Source organism: Pantherophis guttatus, chromosome 2 (genome assembly GCF_059756535.1).
Source record: "Pantherophis guttatus breed Tessera chromosome 2, ASM5975653v1, whole genome shotgun sequence".
In the NCBI taxonomy this organism is placed as follows: Eukaryota; Metazoa; Chordata; class Lepidosauria; order Squamata; family Colubridae; genus Pantherophis; species Pantherophis guttatus.
In genome coordinates, this window is record NC_142064.1 from 200,701,668 (window position 1) to 200,714,292 (window position 12,625).

General features: G+C 43.7%; 1 protein-coding gene across 6 annotated transcripts in view; it reads left to right on the forward strand.

The window, feature by feature from the left end:
* Window positions 1-12,625, forward strand: part of LARP1 (La ribonucleoprotein 1, translational regulator) — a 91,326-nt gene that overhangs the window by 26,545 nt on the left and 52,156 nt on the right. The window contains exon 1 of one of the 6 annotated variants that reach the window (XM_034401819.3): window positions 10,658-10,677. The exons of the other annotated variants lie outside the window; for them this stretch is intronic. The gene's annotated coding sequence lies outside the window, so the exon portion shown is untranslated. Of the gene's footprint in view, window positions 1-10,657; window positions 10,678-12,625 lie in introns of those variants that run through there. 6 annotated transcript variants of the gene reach the window in all.

A 12,625-nucleotide genomic window follows, 5' to 3' on the forward strand; every position in this document is an offset into this window, starting at 1 on the left:
TATCTTTTCGGCTGTACCTTAAATTTGTCAGCTGAAGGATTTTTGTGGCTATATTCAAATGGGCAGCTTTATTTGTAGCTTTATTACAATGTGGGATAACTAGCTTAATTAAACTGATGTCAATTTTAAATACATTTGCTACTCCAGTTTATATATTTAAAATGGATTTGTGTAACAGACCATTTTAAATCAGCTATCAAGTTAACTAAATACACTGAAAAATACTGCACATTAAATTCAGTTACACTGTAAGTATAAATTATTCTCCGTATTGGTGGAGACAGTAGCCAGGAATGGGTTGTGTATTTGTCTGTTCAGATTGAAGGACTGAGTCTGTCAGAGTTGTTAAGTCCCGCCTGTTGCTAGGGGCTTCCAGCTTTTGACCCAGTTCTTCAGACTGGATGGACATGTTGTGAGCTTTCTCCTCATTCCTGGATTTTTGTCTTTCACCTAATACTGGATTTTGTCTTTCTGATCTTCATCTGTGAGTTGGGAAAACAATTTTAATCTGTTATTGGAATTTCCTCTCTCCGCCGGCTGGAGCTTTGGCTCTTGCTGTGGCCAGGGGCTTCTCAGCTGTCTGCAGAACGTTTCTGACCAGTTCTGCTTTCAATCCTGGTGAACTGCAGGCGTTCTGGGATTTTATTAGTGGAGTCAAGCGCTCCCGAAGACAGTTGAGAGTTGGATAGTGGAGCTTTGTGCTCCCGAGACCAGCTGGAGGCCGCCATTAAAAGTGCTTACTGAGGGCTTGCTGGGCGGCCATTTTGAACAAAGTGTGAACTAGGCACTAGGAGCTTGCTGCGGAGCTTCGCGCTCCCATTTGGCCAGCCTGAATTTTTGGCCTCAGCCCTCTGCTTCCCGCGAGCGAGCAGAGTTAACAACACCCGGTTGGAGCGTCACTGCCTAGTTTTGGATCTTCACACTGGCTTCATTTACATCAGGAACGGTGGCGGGGCGCATCGCGGAGCTTCACACTCCCTCATTCCATGTGGCAACTGCCATTTTGTGCCTTTCGCTCTAGAATAGCTGCTGCATAGAATCGGGGATTTGTGCTCCCTCCTTATCAACTGGAGTGGCGGTGTGGGCATTGAGAAGCTTTGTGCTCCCCGTCTCCCACCTGGCAGACGCCCTTTTATTTGTGTTTTCGCTCGCTGATAGCCGCTGCCTTCACTCAGGCTTCGCGCTCCCTTCTAATTTATCGGGGCGGTGGTGTGGCGCATTGGAGCTTCATGCTCCCCGCCTTCAAGCTGGCAGCTGCCATTTTGTGTCCCGGCCATTACACCGCCTAAAGGAGTCTGAGCTCAAATTTTAAGGGCGGAAGAGCATTCATGCTTGAAGTCCTCTGCTTTGTCTGCTCGGATGCTGTGGGAAGCCTAGAGCTCCCATCTTCCTGGTACTGATTGAGGGGTTCTCATCAGCTCCCCTCATTGCCACCATGCCTAAGGCATTGACCAAGTCCAACAGAGCTGGGAAATCAGACTCACCCCAGAGGGCAAATATAGGCCGAATAGACAGCGGACCTTCTAGCACAACTCCCGCAGAGGACAGCCGGGCTCCCAGACGTACCACCAAGGCTCCTTCAAGATCTAGCCACACAAATACAGTATCCAAAGCATCCCCTCAGGATGAGCGATGGCAGGATCAGGCCCTTCAAAGAATATGCAACAGGGCGGTCAACACCACGCCCTCTACTTTGGCTTCTCTGCCTGATCCAGGTCGCGCTGTAGTGGCTCGCCCTCATGAGGGGACACCAATTGGATCTCCTGATCAAATTTTGTTGCAGGGCTGCCCTGTTTCTATTCCTATGTCCGTGTTGTGGGGAGGATCTCCTTCTCCGGGCCCTCAGTCACTGAGCGGAGCTCCCAGTCAGGATCCTACATTAGATCCTCAGGCAGTGGTTAACATTGCGCCCAATGGTGGATCAGGAGTTGCTTTTTCTGGACAATCTTCAGGCCATTATAGCCCAGACCATTCAGCAAATCTTGTTGGCCGGCTTTCATCTACCTGGCCGGGCACCTTTGGAATGATCAGGTGTCTCGGACACTAATGCTGACCCTAAGATTCACATGCTGACCCGGGCTCACCCACTCATTTGCTGATGAGCCATCCATCTTTCCTGGAGGACGTTGAGTGAGGGGATTCAGATCTCTCTGATTATGAGGGATTATTGCCAGAGCAACCAGCACTTACTGGGCTCTTTCCACCAAATATTTTTAAACCTTTACTTTTCAAGTGGCTCACCGTGGGGCACCGACTGAACAGTCCGGGGCTACATCCTCCTGTGACGCAGCGGGATCCACCTTTTCTGAGCCAGATCAGGCAATGGATACTATTCCTGCCCCATGCGTTTTTGTGGACGTTGTCAGGTGGCAGTGGACATCACCAGGTTTGGCTCCTCTCCCTTCATCCGCGGACAAATGATACTTCAATGTGGGTCCTGAGTTGGCATCAGTGCTATAGACACCTCCTGTGGATGTGCCTGTGGCTGCTTTATTGTCCACTTCCTGTCTTCCGGGACAACTGGAAGATTGGTGGGCGGAACAGGCGCTTGAGAGGGCCCATGAAGGGGCGGCCTGGGCTAGCCTCTCTGCCTCTACAGCCTCCCCTCCTTCTTCAACAGAGCAACGTTGCTTTGGCTTAGGCAATTGCAAGATAAGCTTTCGACGGAGGACACCAAAATTCATCAAGATTTTAAGATTATCACAGTATTACAATTTTCGGCTGATGCGACCTTGCGTTCCACCTGTTTTGCCTCCAAGACTATGGTGTCTGCTGTGACGGCTTGCCACTTGCTTTGGTTACGAAGTTGGCAGGCGGATGCCCGCCACAAGTGGTATCTGGCTTCCACCCCTTTCACTGGGGGAAGCTTGTTTGGGGAGGTTCTAGAACCTCTGCTCATTGAAACTAAGGACAAGTGGAAGATCTTGCCTATCGCCCAACAAAGGGGGGAGTCCCATTATATCCCAATCTCCTGTTGCCCCCCATTTCGGGGATCTGATTGGGGTGTTGGTTCTTCGAGATTCCAGGGGACCTTCAGCCTGAGATAGAGGGGCCACCAAGACAGGTCATCACGAGGTAGACCCTTTCTGAATAAGCATCCCTTTCGAGAGGGAGGGACTCATTTGCTCCAGCGCCATCACTAACTGCATTTCTGACCCTCCCATTGGCGGCAGACTGGCCCTTTTTGCCAACCAATGGGAGGAGATTACCTCTGATACTTGGATCAGGGATACTGTACGATCTGCTTATCCCTGGAATTTATCTCTATTCCTCCGACATTTTTTATGCGATGCCTGATGTCTAACAACAAAAACAAAAGGATCCTCATGGAATTAGCTGTGAAACACCTCCTGAACATTAGAGCTATCCAGAAGGTCCCGGAGGATCAGCTTGGGCAGGGGTTCTATTCCCTCTTGTTTCTCATTTCCAAGACGTTGGGGTGGGGTGGGGTGGGGTGGAGACCTATTCTGGACCTTAAAAGATTGAACCGATACCTTGTGTATAAAAGGTTCAACATGCAGTCTCTTCGATCTATTCTTGATGGCGCCAGGAAGGGCGACTTCCTCACCTCTATTGACCTCACTGAGGTGTACATGCATATTCTGATCCTTCCCTCACATCGGAAGTACCTAAGGTTTCATTATCCAGGCACTCATTATCAATATAGGGCCTTGCCCTTTGGGCTTTCCTCAGCACCCCGTACCTTTACTAAGGTTTTAACCACCTTGGCGGCTCACCTCAGGGCCAAGCCTGCCTGTCTCCAATGTTATTTGGATGATATCTTAATTTTATCCTCTTTGATACAATCAGCCACAGAGGACCTCCAGGTCAACCTGCAGCCCACGGGTACTCTGTTAACATAGAGAAGAGTCATTTGACTCCTTCAACCCGTCTGCTCCATCTGAGAGTGGTGATTGACTCCATTGAAGGCAGGGTGTATTTGTCCCAGGAACATCAGGACAGTCTTAAGGTCCTGTTGTGCAGAGTCCAAAGGGAGCGTAGGGTATTTTTACTCCTGCTATCTCAGGTCCTGGGCAAAATGATTTCGGCCATTTCCATCACCCCATGGGCTCGATTACACGCTAGAGACCTCCAATGGTTTCTTTTGCCTTTCCAGAAAGCGGACAGAGGCAATTCATCAAGCAGGGTTCTCAGGTCCCTCAACTGGTGGCAGTCACTGGCTGTCGCCAAGGGCTGCCTTTTCCACGAGCCCCAGCGGCTGGTGGTGACGACAGATGCAAGCCTCCTTGGCTGGGGGGCGTATTTCCAATCGCAGGTGACTCAGGGCAGGTGGAGTACCCGAGAGTGGCAGCTGAACATCAACTGGCTGGAGTTGCGGGCAGTATACCTGGCCCTCCAACATTTTGGGGGATCACTGGCGGGCGAGCACATTTTAGTGCTCACAGGCAACGTAACCACCAAGGCGCATATAAATTGCCAGGGAGGCACCAGGTCCAAGTCTGATGTTGGAGGCCAAGAAACTGGGCCTTTGGACGGAGCGACATCTTCACTCTTTGGCAGCAGAGCACATCTCCGGGGTGTCCAATGTGCAGGCAGACTGGCTTAGCCATCAAATCATTGACCATGCGGAGTGGCACCTGCACCCATGCCTTTTCCAGGACCTGTCGGCTTGGTTCGGCACCCCGGAGGTGGACATGTTTGCTACCCCACAGAACACACAGCTTCCCAATTTTTTTTCAAGGTTTCCGGACCCATGAGCAGAGGGAGTCGATGCTCTCCGCAGCCCATGGCCAAGGGGGCTGTTTTATGCGTTTCCCCTCTCCCTCTTCTTCCAAGATTGGTGCAGAGAATTCTGGAGGAGCGGGCAGAAGTCATCCTTCTCGCACCACATTGGGTAGAAGTCATCCTTCTCGCACCACATTGACCATGGAGGCCTTGATTCACCGACCTCAAGATATTGTTGGTGGCCCCACCATGGCGTCGCTCAACCAGGGGGCGCTGGTTCACCCGGATATGCAGTGGCTCTAGCTGACCACCTGGTGCTTGAGCGGCGGCTTTGAGTTGGGACAACTTCTCTAGGGTCATCCGAAGTATTCAGGCTTCTCGGAGGCCTTCTATGGAGCAAATTTATTCTGCCACTTGGGCATTTTGTAATTGGTGTGACCATGTGGGTATTTCCCCTCTCCAGGCATCGATAGCCCAGATCCTGGAGTTTCTCCTGGATGGACTGGATAGTGGGTTATTGCGCAACCCCATTAGGAGGCAGGTGGCGGTTCTCTCAACTGTTCTGACTTGTGGGTCCCTTACTTCTTTATCCCAGCATCCACCATACAGAGGTTTCTGAGGGGTGCCACTAATTTATGTCCACCTGTTGTACACAGGTACCCCGCCTGGGACTTACCTATTTTGTTGGACTCTCTTACGGGAGCCTTGTACAAGCCCTTAAGGACTACCAGCCTTCGACATGACATGTAAGGTCGCCTTTTTGGTGGCAATTACCTCCGCCAGGTGGATTTCGGAGATTGCTGCACTTTCTGTGCGAAGTGACCTCTGCGTTTTCCACACTGATCACGTGGTCCTTTGCCTCGATCCCTCTTTCCTTCCTAAGGTCAATACGCCTTTTCATCGCATGTAAGAGCTAGTCCTGCCTGATTTCTGCCCTCACTCTGCTCACCCCTTGGAATGCCATTGGCATACTTTGGACGTTCGGAGGGCTCTCCAGATATATCTTAAGAGAACTGCTGACTTATGAAGGATGGAATCGTCGTTTATCTCCTTTCTCCCAGTCTCTCTAGGTTGCAGGGTGACACCTTCTACCATTGGCAGATGGATTCGTCAGACGATCGCCAAGGTGTATGAGTTATGTTCCCTGCCATGGCCTGCTCATCTGATGGCGTATTCTACACACAGTGCAGCCATTTCTGCCGCATGGGCCACGCAGGCATGCTTGCTTGAGATCTGCAGGGCAACGACTTGGACGTTTATTCCCCTTCCCCTTTTATTAAACACTATAAAGTGGACAAATTTGCCTCAGCTGAGGCGGCATTTCGACATAGGGTCCTGCAATGGGTTCACACTAGAGGGGAGTCTTCTGACAAGACTGAGCCCACCCGTACTTAGGGACAGTAAGCTTTGGTATGTCCCATTCCTGGCTGCTGTCTCCACCAGTACAGAGAAGGAGTGTTGGTCTTACTTGAGATGCACCTTCTCGTTGAGTGGAGACAGCAGCTAGCCCCACCCTTATTCCGTCTAGTCTTTATGGTTAATGTTTTTTTCCTTTCTTCCGACACGTCGAGTCTGTTTATTCGTCTTCGCCAAAAGCTGGAAGCCCCTAGCGACAGGGGCGGGAGTTAACAACTCTGACAGACTCAGTCCTTCAATCTGAACAGACGAGTACAACCCATTCCTGGCTGCTGTCTCCACTCAACGAGATGGTGCATCTCAGGTAAGACCAACACCCCTTTTGTCATATGGCTTTTTTTTTTTTTGCCATAGAGAAACTATTCTTTAAAGCATTTTGTATTTTATGTCATCTGAAAGGCGATTGCAATTCAAAATAATTATTTCAGACTGTAGCTTATTTGGAATGTATTTGTTTTGCTGAAATTTAGTTTGTGAACAATTCTTTGCTTATTTATATGAAGAAAGTATTTCTTCCTTACTTTTATGCAAGGAATATGCTGTGTAATATACAAAGTGCCTCTTGTCATTTTTCTTTCCTAGAAAACAGAACTGTGCCAATACCAGCTTAAATAATAAGTGGTTTAAATAATATACTTTTAGTCCTCTTGGCAAAAGTACCTTGTTTATATAATAGGTGGACTGATAAATCAATTATAATAGAAATTGTATATTTTTAAAAACCACACACTTTCTTATTCCTAGATCTTTTTTCTCCACTCCTCTTAGCATGCATCAAAATGACCTGAACTTTGTAGGTTTCAGTAACTGATGTTTTGGGTTTTGTTCAGTTAGAATTTTTGAAAGTCTATTAAATAAAACACTGAAATGCTGGTCAAAAATTGCAAGTTTATAATAGCTGCAGTGTTCTGTTTTTCTTCAGCTGGTCTTATTAAGCAGTATTTTGAAAGTTCAGAATAAATGGATTCTGGTTAATACCACCCTAAAGTTAAAATTATTTCTGTCACTTTGTAGAGCAATTTGTTTGCTGCCTTTTAAACTAGCTCAGTGTAGTGATTAACTTAGATTGGGACAATGTTCAAATTCTTATTGCACTACAAAATTCACCTGGAGACTTTGGACCAATAGTACTCTCTCAACCCAATATAATTTACAAGATTCACAAAGTGGTATAATAGTTTATCATAGTTAATTAGTAAAACAAAAACAATGAAAATAATTAATTTTCATTGAATTAATTCCCAATCCAAACTTCAATTTGCATACTGCCTGAAAAACTGTAACAGAGTAAACAGTAATGGGATTTGAATTTCCTTTTAATTTAAGAAAAAATATTCTAGTTTGGGTTAGGAGAAAAATACATTGTGGGGGATTTTTTGCTTCTTTTAAAAGACGGCTTTTTTATCTTTGATAGAAATTAAATTGCCAATAGAAAACAGCCTAACTAGGACACACCTTATTGCCAAGACAGAGCCAAATGGTTGGAAAACTTTAGAAAATGAGTAGCTGTGAAACTACTTAGCAGAGAAAGAAACCTACAGACTTAATCATCCCTAGTCAAAATAAAATAACCAGATACCTTTCATTTTGACAGAGAGATTTTGATATTTTATCTTTTTTTCAAGAATTTTACTTGAAAACTCTGGAAAAATTGCACCATTTGTAGAATGACTGCATATTGCTTTAATGCAGAGTTCCCCAACGTTTCTGGCTTTGCGGATCGGTGGGCGGAGGGGATGGCTCATACAAGTGGCCAGCAAGTGTGCACGTGCACAGGTTCATTTGCATGAGCGGCGTGTGCCTGCCTGTCACACAAATGAAGCACACGTGTGTGCTTGCACAAGTGAGGATGCACATGTTTGGCTGTTTCCATGGCCCTGTTGCAAACCCCTCACAGCCCACTAGTTGGCCACAGTCCACAGGTTGGGGACCCCTGATTTAATGCATTCTTTAGCTTTTAGTTTTTAAACAAATACAGTACAACTTCGTGGAGTTGATCACCTAATTGCTATTCTGACACAGAAATGGTGGCATAACACATTTATTTTTAGTTGCAGAGTTAATGGATGGAAAAAAGGATCAAGAAAAAGAATTTACATTCTAACTTTGCTTTTATTCTAGTTTCAGTATTTGTTTCTATTGATCAAATTGATACAATGTAATATTTGCTCTTATTTTTCAACTTCTAAATTTGAACTGTTTTGAAACAAATATGATATAGCCTGATTGCCATACTACTCAAACAAGTCTAAATGCAATAATTATTATTCAAGGAATTGCATGGCCTTGATTTTCTGAATTTCAGGATTCTATAGAATCTTAGTACAGTAATTAGTAATTACTGCAGTAAGTAGTAACTGATTTCTGTCACCTAGAATCCTACAGAAAGTTTCTTATGTAATATAATCTTCATTGGCTTGTGTATATTTTTTCTGAGGTTTACTTTTATACTTCAAGATATTTGGATTCTGATTCTGCATGCTTGACCTGAAGTTTGTAGGCAGTATTGTTGAATCTAAATATTTTCCTTGGCATGGAATAACAAGAGTTATGGTTGTGCTTTATAATTTGGGTTTCTAAGGATAAAAACATTTTTCTTTATTTTAATTTCCTCTTTTAAAAGTACAGGTAGTCCTTGAGTTAAGACCACAATTGAGCCCCAAATTTATGTTGCTAAATGAAACATTTATTAAGTAAGTGTCCCATTTTGTGACCTTTCTTGCCACAGTTATTAAATGAACCATTCCTTTTTAAAATTATTTTTTATTGTACAATTTTCTTGGGTTGTATATAAAATTTCTATTATTATTATTATTATTATTATTATTATTATTATTATTATTATTATTAATTATTTTTCTATGCCGCCCACTCTCCGAGGACTCTGGGTGGCTTACACCAAAGACAGTATACTAAATAGCATATTGCCCCTAACAATCTGGGTCCTCATTATATTCACAATAACAATGTACAATGTGGATACAATCTCTTTTAAGTACAGATAGTAAATCTTATGTACACAATAATTATGACTATTGTTCTCAAATCCTATTTGCCATTGTCTTCACTTATCCTTATTAATTTTTTTGGCATTATTTAGTTAAACCCTCTGTTCAGTTTTCTCTATAATAAATTGATAATATCAAACATTGTAGACATCATATAGATAACATATTTATAACCATTATCCAAATAATCATAAGGTTTACTTGTCTTGATTATTCGATATTTATTCAATTATACAAATTATTTCATCTTTGTTTACATACCCACATTTCTAACTTCTGCTTCTATTTTATAATTCTTAATAAAACAATTTCCAAATTAAGTAATATTTTCTCCATTTCTAGTTTCTATCTTTATACCAGTTCTTAATAGAATAACTCCTGTATTAAACAGTATTCTACGTTCATCCCTCATCTCTTGCCTGCTTTCGTATCTTTACTCTTATTGACTTCTTGGTACATCTCCCATACTCCTCCCTTGGGGTCTTGTATCTTCTTGTCTCGTTTGTGTTTGATCTAAGTATTTGTTCTATTTCTGCTACTTGTATGCTCTTTTGAGCCTTCAGTACATCTTTCAATAATCTTTTCCTCACTTCAGGTTTGTCTTTCTTTATATCCCCTTTTATTTTTTGATCTCTTGAAATGTAATTTACCTTTTCTATTTCATCATTTACTAACTCTTCTTTTTTATCTTTTAGTATCATTTGTCATCTTTCCTCCCCTGTCCTTTCCTCTATTCTTTATATTTCCTCCTCTACTTCCTGTGTTTCCTGATCATTGTTCAGTGTCATTTGCTCATAAATTTCTGTCTCACAATTACGTCATGTATCAATTCTTTTATCTCTCTATGGTTTCTTGTCATTTCTTGTGTACCTTGGAGCATCAATAGTAATTCTTTTAATAATACACTTATTTCCTCCTGCCCCATTTTGCCTTATTTTAATAAATCTAATGATTTACTTAATACTCTATCAAAGTCCCACTATCCCAATTATTCATCACACCAAGATAGCCAATATTAGAGCAGTTCACACAATCACTCCATTAAATAGTCTCTTAACAATTTCCACTTCGTTAGATCAAATCAGTCTATCCTTTACCTTTAAGATTATTTCTGTCTGCAATTCTTTTTCTTTCTTTTCCAAAACTGATAGTAGCTCTAGATCTTAGTCGCCACTATTTATCTCCGTTGAGTCCCATTTTCAAAAGGGGGGTGTTTTAGGGAAAATTCCATGGCAAAAGTTAGAAAAGTTCTTACCCGGACTGAGCACACTGTTCTAAGATCTTTCCTTTCTTCTCTTCCGTTTCAGCTGTCATGACTTCGGTTCAGCCATAATGGCCGTCTTCTCTTCCGCCAGTTCAAGGGGCTTACTTTGGGTCAATCGAGGAGACTGCGCTCTCCTCGCGACCACTGAAGCATCCCTTCTATCTTCGTCACCCTTACAGGGTGACTTTCGGCCCCTTAGAGCCTCTGGACTTGAAGAAATTGGCGGGACTTTGCGGCACTACCACTCATCCGCATCACTTCACCGTGACATCACCTGCCTTCCTGAACCAGTACATTTGTTAAGTTAGTAATATGTTAAGTGAATTTGGATTCTCCATTGACTTTCCTTGTCAGAAGGTCGCAAAAGCTGATCACATGACCGTCATAAATGTGAACCACTTACCAAGCATCTGAATTTTGATAACATGATCATGACGATGCTGCAATGGTTCTAAGTGTGAAAAACGGTCATAAGTGACGTAACTTTGAACGGTCACTAAATGAACTGTTGTATAGAGAACTATCTGTATTGTATAAAATATGTAAGAAATTGATTTTCTAAACACCCCAAGATAAAATATTAAATTTATTGATACAGTGATGAAACAATGGGTATACTTAACTTTGAATTAGGTATTTGAATACAGTGTTCACTTGCAGATGTTCCATTATTCAACTAGGTAACTGCATGATCTCACACTGATATTATGTAGTTGGGGAACATAATGTCTGCCAGCAAACAGCCAAGCGACCCCACAGTTCAGCCTTGAGCTATATACATTGTCTTCTATTGAAAAATAAAATCCTCACCTTTTTGGGTCTATTTGAGATTCCCAGAAACACTGGACATTTATAATTGATTGAAATTGAAGCCCAAAACATGGAGAGCACTAGGTAAAACATGGGTATCAAATTATTATGTACAGATAGTCCTCAACTTAAAATGCAACCATGGGATGCTGCAAACATCTGTAAATTTGGGCCACTTGCTGAGTGTCCAAAATGTGATCATGTGACTGGAGAGGCGCTTGCCAGAACTTCAAATTAAGGTCATAAGTACCTTTTGGAAGGTCTGTTAGGACTTTGAATGGTTGCTAAGTGACATTCAAAAGTTGAGGACTGCCTGTATTTAACTTTCATGGCTGTCCAACTCGGATTGATTCTGAACCATGTGCAATGTCCAAATTAGTTATTAAAATGCATATCAAAATTATAGGATGAATGGGTTCTGAACAGAATTTTTATAAATGAAATTTTGTATTCACTTCTACTCCACACACCCACACACACACCCACTCACACACAAATATACATACTCATGTGCATGTTGCTCTCAGAATGGCCTCCTGCAGAAGACATTGCTCTGATTTCCATTGTGGTTTGTCACTCAATTGAAGCTTTGCGTTCTATTGGCTGTCACGGCAGTCAGGAGTGGGTGAGACATCGGCTGTTGTCCAATAGGACTGAGTCTACTGGAAGTCTAAGCTCTGCCCCTTCCTGCTTGGCTCCAGTTTTTTGACTCAGTCTGCCAGGACGGTCGTGTCTATAGAGTGCTCTCTTCATATCGCTTAACTTGGCTTTTTGGATCTCGGAATGGACTGGACTCGTCTTTTGTTTAATCCCTCACACTTTTAAGCTGCTATATTCCTTACGCTAGACTGCCGGCTGGCAGCTCTATCAAGCGCGCGCACGAGCTTGCTCTGCCGCGTTTCCCAGCTTTCCTGCCATCTACATCGGCGGAGGTATTATGAACAGAACCCCTTGTCACCAGCGGCTCAATTTTTGTTGGGGTCTGTTACCGGGCTAGCCCGCCTTCTGACCATCGGCGGAGGAAGGCTGCGTCTGAGAGCCATCCAGCTCAGCAGCGGTTTTTTAGCGTGACGCCATTTCCGTGCTAATAGTCGCGCTTTAGCCAGCAGGCTAGCAACTTCAATTTGGACCCACGATTCGAGGACTGGGACATTTCCTGCAAATCACAAGTATCTGGGGACCCCTCAGATAGTTTAATTTGACATACGGACTGCTCAGCAATTCTAATATCCCTCGTGGTTGGTAGTTCAAAATGGTGGACGCAGCTAAATCTCGCTCTTCCCGCCAGGCCCAGGATAAGGGAAAATGGTCTCAGGAGGAGGATCCTGTGGAGGGGACCTCCAAAGGCCAGACTTCCAAGTCCAGGGCTGTTGGCACAACAACTTCTTCTCGTCCTTTAGCCTCTAAACCATCTTGGGAGGAGGAAAGGCGCCATAAGGCT